This window comes from Arachis ipaensis, chromosome B4 (assembly GCF_059453495.1).
Source record: "Arachis ipaensis isolate K30076 ecotype BB chromosome B4, ASM5945349v1, whole genome shotgun sequence".
NCBI lineage: Eukaryota > Viridiplantae > Streptophyta > Magnoliopsida > Fabales > Fabaceae > Arachis > Arachis ipaensis.
The window spans coordinates 102,334,665-102,342,805 of record NC_142439.1 but is presented as its reverse complement, the minus strand read 5'-3'; the positions used below and the strand labels follow the sequence as shown (position 1 = coordinate 102,342,805).

At 33.1% G+C, this 8,141-nt stretch overlaps 1 pseudogene; it reads left to right on the top strand.

The window, feature by feature from the left end:
• Positions 1–487: 487 nt before the first annotated feature.
• Positions 488–3,091, top strand: LOC148568607 (uncharacterized; annotated as a pseudogene).
• The last annotated feature ends 5,050 nt before the right edge of the window (positions 3,092–8,141 follow it).

Here is an 8,141-nt window from a genome sequence, read left to right as displayed (position 1 = left end):
CAGTACTCACCTCATCTAAGAAACTTCTAAAAGGTATTGTCGTCCTTTAATATAAAGCTCCATTAATGTAGTTATGATGAACATTTTACCAATTACCTCTTTTCTCAAGTATTTACAAATACATCAATCTCCGTCTCTCTCTCTCTATATATGTATCTTCACTTTTTGATTTGATGTTTTGATTTGGTTTACTTGATTGCACTATTGCAAGTTGGTTATGATTTTAACTATCCAAAATAATTATACTTTTGCCTCCTTTTTTTCCCTTCTCAAAAAAAATTGCTATATACTTATTGATTTCGGCAGGTGGAATGGATCTTAATTAAGTAGATCTTGCTATCTTTGGTGTTCTACGACCTGTTTGTCACCTTCAAGTTCAGTAAAGATATGGTAGAGCAGGCACATATTGAAAAATGGAACTCTCATATGGATCAAGCTGTAGGACCTATTGTCAGGTTTTGGATCCTTACAATCTCGGCTCGCAACAATGGCAACTCGTCACGATCTCTTCCGCTCCTCCTCCACCTCCGCCAACGCTGCCATCGTTCGGTCGTTCGCCACTACCTCGCACCACAAAAACCACCACCAGAACCAGAATTTCCTGGATTCCAATACCTTCTTCGAAAGCTGGCAGCCTTCGAAGGACCCAAAAGGGGCTGAGGCGAAGTTGGCGATGCTCTGAAGGGACTACGGGAAGCAGGTGAAGAAGGTTTGCAAGCAATACATCCACAAAATGGAGCTGCTTCAGATTGAGAAGTAGTGCAAGGACGAAGCTCACAGAGAAGCCCTTATAGTTGCCAATGAGGAGCGCAAGAAGCTCAAGGCCGAAGCTGTGCAAATCAAGGCTCAGGAGCGCAAGAACGCACAACAAGAATTCAGAGAAACACTCATGCGTTTTTCTTTTTCTTCTTCCCCCCTCTATGAATTTTGCTGTGCCCACCAAATGTTCGATGGTTTGCTTGTTTGTTGGTTTGAGATAATATGCACATCAAATGTTTGTTAATTAGTCTCAGTGGATAATTAGGTAGATATATGTGCTCAATATTGTATTCGTGTAGACAAGGTGTTTGATCTAATGACTGAACTACTTTTGAAATAAGTGTTGTTTTCTTTCTTTGGAGCCGTAATGGCTTGTTGTTTTCTTTTTCTGAAAATTGACTAGGCCTCAATCTGGCTTTGATTTTCCTTTCTGTGATATTCTTTTGAATTTTTCTTGGGCCAAATGTAATGGGTTAGATTTTATCTTTTGCATTTGTATACCACACTATTAATTGACCCATGTTCATTGTCATTGTTCATTACTTAGCTACGTAATCAACATTTCTAATATTATAGCCTTTATGGTCTTTGTTTTATATTTATCTGTCAGTTGGTTTATTCTGGTTTATACTTTACATCACTAATCTGTCAAAAAATCCAGTTATAAAATAGGAACTAGTTTCCTATTTGATTATGCAACATGTAGAAACAATAAAAATAAGTCAATAATGATCTGGCATGGAGTTTGGAGGTATATTTTTTATATTTTGAAAGTCTAGTTTTCGAATCTTTCAAGTGTGCTAGAGAGATACTTCGACCTATTGTTGCACACAACCTTGATTTCATGTGTTTAAGTTAAACCTCTTACAGTCTTTTGATGCACTTACTGATGTGTCATTCTTATGAATCCAGTTAAAAGAAAGAGCTGAGAAACTTGAAAATTGGAGGATGAAGGTCCAAAATCATGGTGAGATGATGGTAGAAAAGAAAGAGTTATTGCGTCGACAAAGCTCAATGTGGATCGATGAAGCTAATCTTGAGACACAATATTGGAATCCATCATTTCCTTTCGCTGAGTCCCTTATACTTCTAGATTTGTTATGGTTGGGATTAGTGTTGTGTTATCTATTACATAGAAGTTATATTTTTGTCCTATGTTCAATCAAGGTTGCATCATCATGCAAATAACTTATGCATTCGGATTATGGTTAACCACTGCTACATTCAAGATGCATAATACACATGGAAATAAGTCTGGATATTTTGGATTAATGTTTGGGATTATGGAGCAAGTACTAACGTACCAAGTTTGCATGCTTGAGTGTACAATGATTTTTCTTTTTTCCCAATAAACGTGACTTGCTAGTGATTACATTTGATGCATATATGGTATGCCTTAATTTAGAACCATTGCAAAAACTAGTATTTTTCTTTAAGCTTATGCGATTTACATTTTCTTTAACTCAAATGTTGTTTGTCTCATGGTTTCTTAGCGTGTAGAATCAATCAAACTACGAGCACGACCAGTAAATGATGATAGCGAGATAATTATTTAGCATAAAGCTCGGTTACATTTTCCCTAAGCAATCAGGTATCAACAATACCCATGGATTCTAATAACTAAATGTTGGTCATTGCAAGGTATTTGGGTTATGTCCAAACGAAGCACATAAATCATTCAACATAGATTTACATTTCACGTTAAACTTCAGTGAATTATTATGCAAATATTCTCTGTCAATGATTTTTGTTATTATTTTTTCTTTGTCAATTCATAGCTTTTTTGTTTCTCAGCTATCCATTACTCACAACAAAGACCTTTGCTTTAGTGTTACACAGCGACTGAGCCCAGATATGAATTGAATTCACACCGCTTTGTTAAAAGACCTAGTGAGATAATCACTAAATCACATTCTATCATTATAGGTAGATATTTTCATTTGACGATAATTTATTTGATGGAGAAAGACAGACGCAATCCATCACCCTCAACAATCACGTTCTAAGATTTTAATAACATAACTATTTGTTATATCTTTTTCAAGTTTCCATATCCTTCATTTAATAAAATAAGTTAAATGAAGTTAGAGAAAACAGAGCTGAAAAAAATTACGGCTGCAAAAGAATAAAAGCACCTATCGATTTCTTAGCATCTATATTTTCCAGTCAATGGTCTAAAATTAATAATCTACAGGCAGTATGGTTCACGAGGATCAATAATAAAGCTAAGCAAATAAGTATTAACATTGCCACTTCTCCAAAGAGTTCAGATGATAAGCAACGACATCAAAGGAGTATAGCTGGTGAAGATGAAACAAAACCATCTTCTTAGTCTTCAAATTCATTCTGGTGATCCAAAAGATAGTTGGCTGCCAGGTCCTCATTTTTGTTGCATGCAAAGAACACCTCCAACACAAGATCTCTATCAAATCCCATATCTTGAAGCTGCAAAAGAACAATATAGGGACAAGAATAAGATACTAATACTAGTAAGTAGTACATCATAAACAAATTTCAACGGAGAGCATTCTTAATGGCTTACCCTTTGAATAGCCTCACTCTTTTCTGGGGTGACAGTGATGGTCTGGGGCACTGCAGAAGCCAACTCACTTGGTAGATTCCTGATCAAACAATTTAAAACAACAGCCTTAGCATACACATGTCTTGTGAAGTTAATAAAATCCTAGATACATTGGGGACTTTGCATTTATACACGCGGGGATTATAGGATGTGTTTACTCATACAATATGAATATGAATATGAATGAAAAACTTAAAAAAAAAAGCTGCAGACTTTAGAAATTCAACATCTTACTCTTCTCCATTAGGTTCATTTATTGAGCGTAAGAAATCAGTAAATCAAATCAATGCATTAAACCAGAAAGTTAACAATGAGAAATTTAAACTATATACGTCACAACTTTATGCTAATAAATTCAATATTGTGACTCCTAGTGCTTCCTAAGTATTCAGATTATCAATTCTACTAAGATGAGGAAGCCATTAAGAGAAGGGAAGAATTAAAAAGTGGTGAGAGAGACATAAATCAATGGTTTCACTCGTACCAAGAGAATCAGTCAGGTATCTATTTCACTAGGAAGTGTGTTGAGGCGGCGGCAGCGTGTTGCGCGACGGCGGCGGAAGCAAGTTGCGGCGTTGTCTGAGGCGTATTACGGCGGCGAGGATAAGCGAACGAGAGATGCAGCAGATGGAGAGGATGAGAGAATGGCAGTGATTGAAAGTGGGGAAAAATCCTAGCAGACCAAATGTTTCTCTTCTCTGAATCTGAAATTAAAAGAAAAAGGGAAAAAAGGGTAAAAAACAAAAATTAGAGGGATCAATATTTAATTATTAATTTTTTCAAAAATAAAAAATGGAGTATATTTTGTAATTATTTTGATGATGGTTAATCATACTCCTACATAAAAGTAGGAGTAAGGAATCCATGGCCCTATTTTTATAGGAAGGGAGTAGAAAGTTTTAGTTTGCATTCACAAATTAGGATGTATTTGGTTTGGGATTTCAATAATGAAAAGTATGTTTAAGATTTTAAATTGTTTGAATACTTTAATTTTTAGTTTGTTTATTTTTTTTTGTGAAGGCATGTGTGATTTTGTATTCAAATTTATGTTTATAGGAAACAAAAAGTTTTAGCTTTTATATTTATAAATTAATGGTCGACCATTACTTTAAAAATTTAGAGTAAAGTGACAAATAAACTCCTAAAGATTTATACTTCGGACATATTAGTTCTTAAAAAAATACTTAAAAAGTCTTTTAGGATAGCAATATGGATATACTACCTTCAAATTAGTCCCTATGATTAACATAGAAGATCTTAATTTGAAAAAAATTGTCTACGTTTGTTATCTTAAAGGACTTTATTGATATTTTTTTAAGGATTAATGTAACACCTCGAGATTTTGGAAATTAAAAAATGAGTTATTTGTGATTATTTTCAAAAATATTATTTACGAAAAGTAATTAAATCAAAATTAGGGCAAGTTACTTAAATAAAATAAATGGCAATCAAAATTGCCCATATACAATTTTTCACAAAAAGATTACTCATATACATTTTTTCATAATTCTATGTAAACCACTATACCCTGTAAAAATTTACGAAAATAACAGAAACCGCTATAGGCTAGTGCGGTTTTCACATAGCACGTGAATGATCAGAATCCGCTACAGAGTGTAGCGGTTTCTGAAGGAGGTGAAGCAAGCATAAATCGCTGGAGGCAGTAGCAGTTTATGTTAATATGTTCTCCAAGGTAATCTGCTGCACCCTATAGCGGAATATACACATATTTATAAAAGGTATATGGGTAACACATGTCTTCTCTTTTATGTTGTTTTGGGTATATAAATTTTGTTTTATTTTTTTACCATATCCTTCATTCAAGAAGGTCAAGAACTAATCCATGGCTATGACTAATTTATTGCCATGCACAAGACGAAATTTAAATCTCTAATACAAATTTTTTTTGTGCAACTAAAATCTCTAATAGGAATTAATTAGCTAACAAATAGACCCACCTAACTTAATTAATTTGTAACATGAATTAAAATTAAATTGTTTTATTAAATTTTTTTATAATGGACCTACTACTCTAAATAAAAATAAAATAAAATAAAATAAAGTTCTAATTTAATCTACAAAATAAATTATTTCATCTCTATATTATTTATTTAGTTTGTACTTTTTTCTTTAATTTTTTTAAATTTAATTTTAGAATTAATTTTTTTAATCCATAGAGAATATAAGAATTTTATTAATACGCATTGTGATATTAATAGCAGTGTAACCCTGCAGCAGCAGTTACATATTTAACTTAATCCTATATAAGCTTGACTTTAGGATTTTTGCCAGTAAAGAATTTTATAAAACTACAGTCGCGTTATAGATATAGTCTCTAAACCAACAGAAATCTCTTCGTACAAACGTTTTGGTTGTCACAAGTAACAAACCCCTTAAAAATTGATAACTGAAGTATTTAAACCTCGGGCCGTCTTCTCAAGGAACTGCAGGGAAGTATGTTCTTATTATTGGTTATGAAGATTGTAAATCGGGATTTTAAAGATGAGGAACAAGTGAATTGAATTGCAATTAAAATAAGTAAAAGACTATAAAGTAAATAAATAACTGTAAAATAAACTTTTGGCAATGTATGAGAAATTAGAAGTCATATCCTAGTTATCCTTATCAATGATGATGAATATTGAATCTTAATTCCACTTAGTTAGTCTTTACTTAGAGTAAAGAAAGATCAAGTGACTAATTAGTTTGATCTTCAAATCCTAGTTAATCCCTAAGGAAAGATTGGGATTATTGAAGTTCAATTCAATTAGCAAAGATAACAATTATCAATCATGTTGAGTTTGATAACTCCTGAGTTACTGATTTCTTAACCAAGACCAAAAGGGGAAAAGTAAATCTACTGGAATAAAAATGTCTTCAGATTGGAAGCAACAGTAATATAAATAAAAGAAAGCAATAATAAACTGAAATACCTCAAATAACATTAATTCGAAAGAATAATCTGTAACATAGAAGAATTCATAAACTAAATAGAGAAGATAAATAAAAAAGAATATTGAACCTGATAAAAAGAGATAATCCTGAAAGCGAATAAAATCCTAAATCTGAATCCTAATCCTAAAGAGAGGGGAGAGAATCTCCCTCTCAAACTAAATCTAAATCATGAAAACTAACTAATTGGAGACTCCCTTCTGAATGGATGCATTCCCCCACTTCATAACCTCTGGTCTGTGCCTTCTGGACTTGGATTTGGGCCAAAAAGGACTTCAGAAATTGCTGGAAGCGTTTTCTGTAATTTCTGGTGCGTGGCCTCTGTCACGCATCCGCGTGGGTCATGCGGTTGCGTCGTCTGGAGTTTTCCTTGTCACGCGGTTGCTTCATTCATGCGTCCATGTCATATGCGTTTCGCTTAAGGCGCGCGGTCGCGTCAATCACGCGGTCGCGTCACTGCTATTGTGCGTTGGCACGCGGCTGCGTCGTCCATGCGATCGCGTCGCTACCAGTTTCTTCAAAAACTCTGTTTTACGCTTTTCTTCCAATTTTGTATGTTTTCTTTCCATCCTTTAAGTCATTCCTGCCTTAGAAGATCTGAAATTACTCAACACACGAATCACGACATTGAATGGTAATAAAGGGAAATTAAAATAATTACTTTTAAAGCATAGGAAATATGTTTTTCACATACATCACATAATAAGGAAGGGAAAGTAAAACCATGCAATTAACATGATTAAGTGGGTGAAGGATTGAATAAATCACTCAATTTGAGCACAAAATATATCATAAAATATGGGTTTATCAACCTCCCCACACTTAAATAATAGCCTGTCCTCATGCTAAATCCAAGATAAAGAGTAAGGTAAGGTTGAAGTGGTGGAATCTCATGCAAAGCAATTTATTCTAAATGCAACTATCTAAATGTATCATGCAATTCTAATTTTTTATTCACTTGTATATAAAACTTACATGTAGTTAAATTAATTCACATTCTTAAGGAATCATATATGTATAGCCAAACCTTAGATAATGATAAAGCACTTTTACAATCGAGATGGGAAGGAAAAAAAATATTTTACAAACCTGCAAGACAATTAATAATTTAAGCACAGATATATGTTGATGAGCTATTGAACCCTCACTGGATTTTGTGTTTACTCTCTAGTCACTCAGTGTTTATTGGGTTAATCACTTTATTCTTCTTTTTATCCTTACTTTCTATAACTTTGTTCTTCATCTAACCAATCAACAATTATAGAATATAGGCATACAAAAGTCATGAGGTCTTTAATTAAGGTTGTAATGGGGTCAAGGTAAAGGTAAGGGTATATGTATAAGGCTAAGTGTGCTAATTAAGCGAATCCTTGATTAGTCTAAGATCTCACCTAACATACATACTTTGTAAAGCAAAGCTTCTTTACCTATTTTACCCATATTTTCTCACTTTTGATGTTACATGCTCATATTTCAATTTTTTTTTATCCCATGTGCATTGCTTTATTTTGCATTTTGGGGAATTCCTTTGTATTCCCTTTTATTCAAAAAAAAATTAATATTTTATTTATTTATTTATTTTAATGCACATGGTAATTCAATTATTTTGATTTCACATGAGCATGCTTCCCAAAAATTTTTATTTTGAATTATTTTATTCTTTTCAACTTTCTATCCTTTGTTTTTATCATCCATGTTCCCAATAGGTTTCCCACACTTAAACAATTACACAATTTCTATCTTAAGCTAACCAAGGATTCAACTTGGGATTTTTATTTTGTTTTTCTGCTTAAGGCTAGTAATGTGGTTTGTAGAATAAGAGGGGATTTAAAGGCTCAAGGGGGCTAAC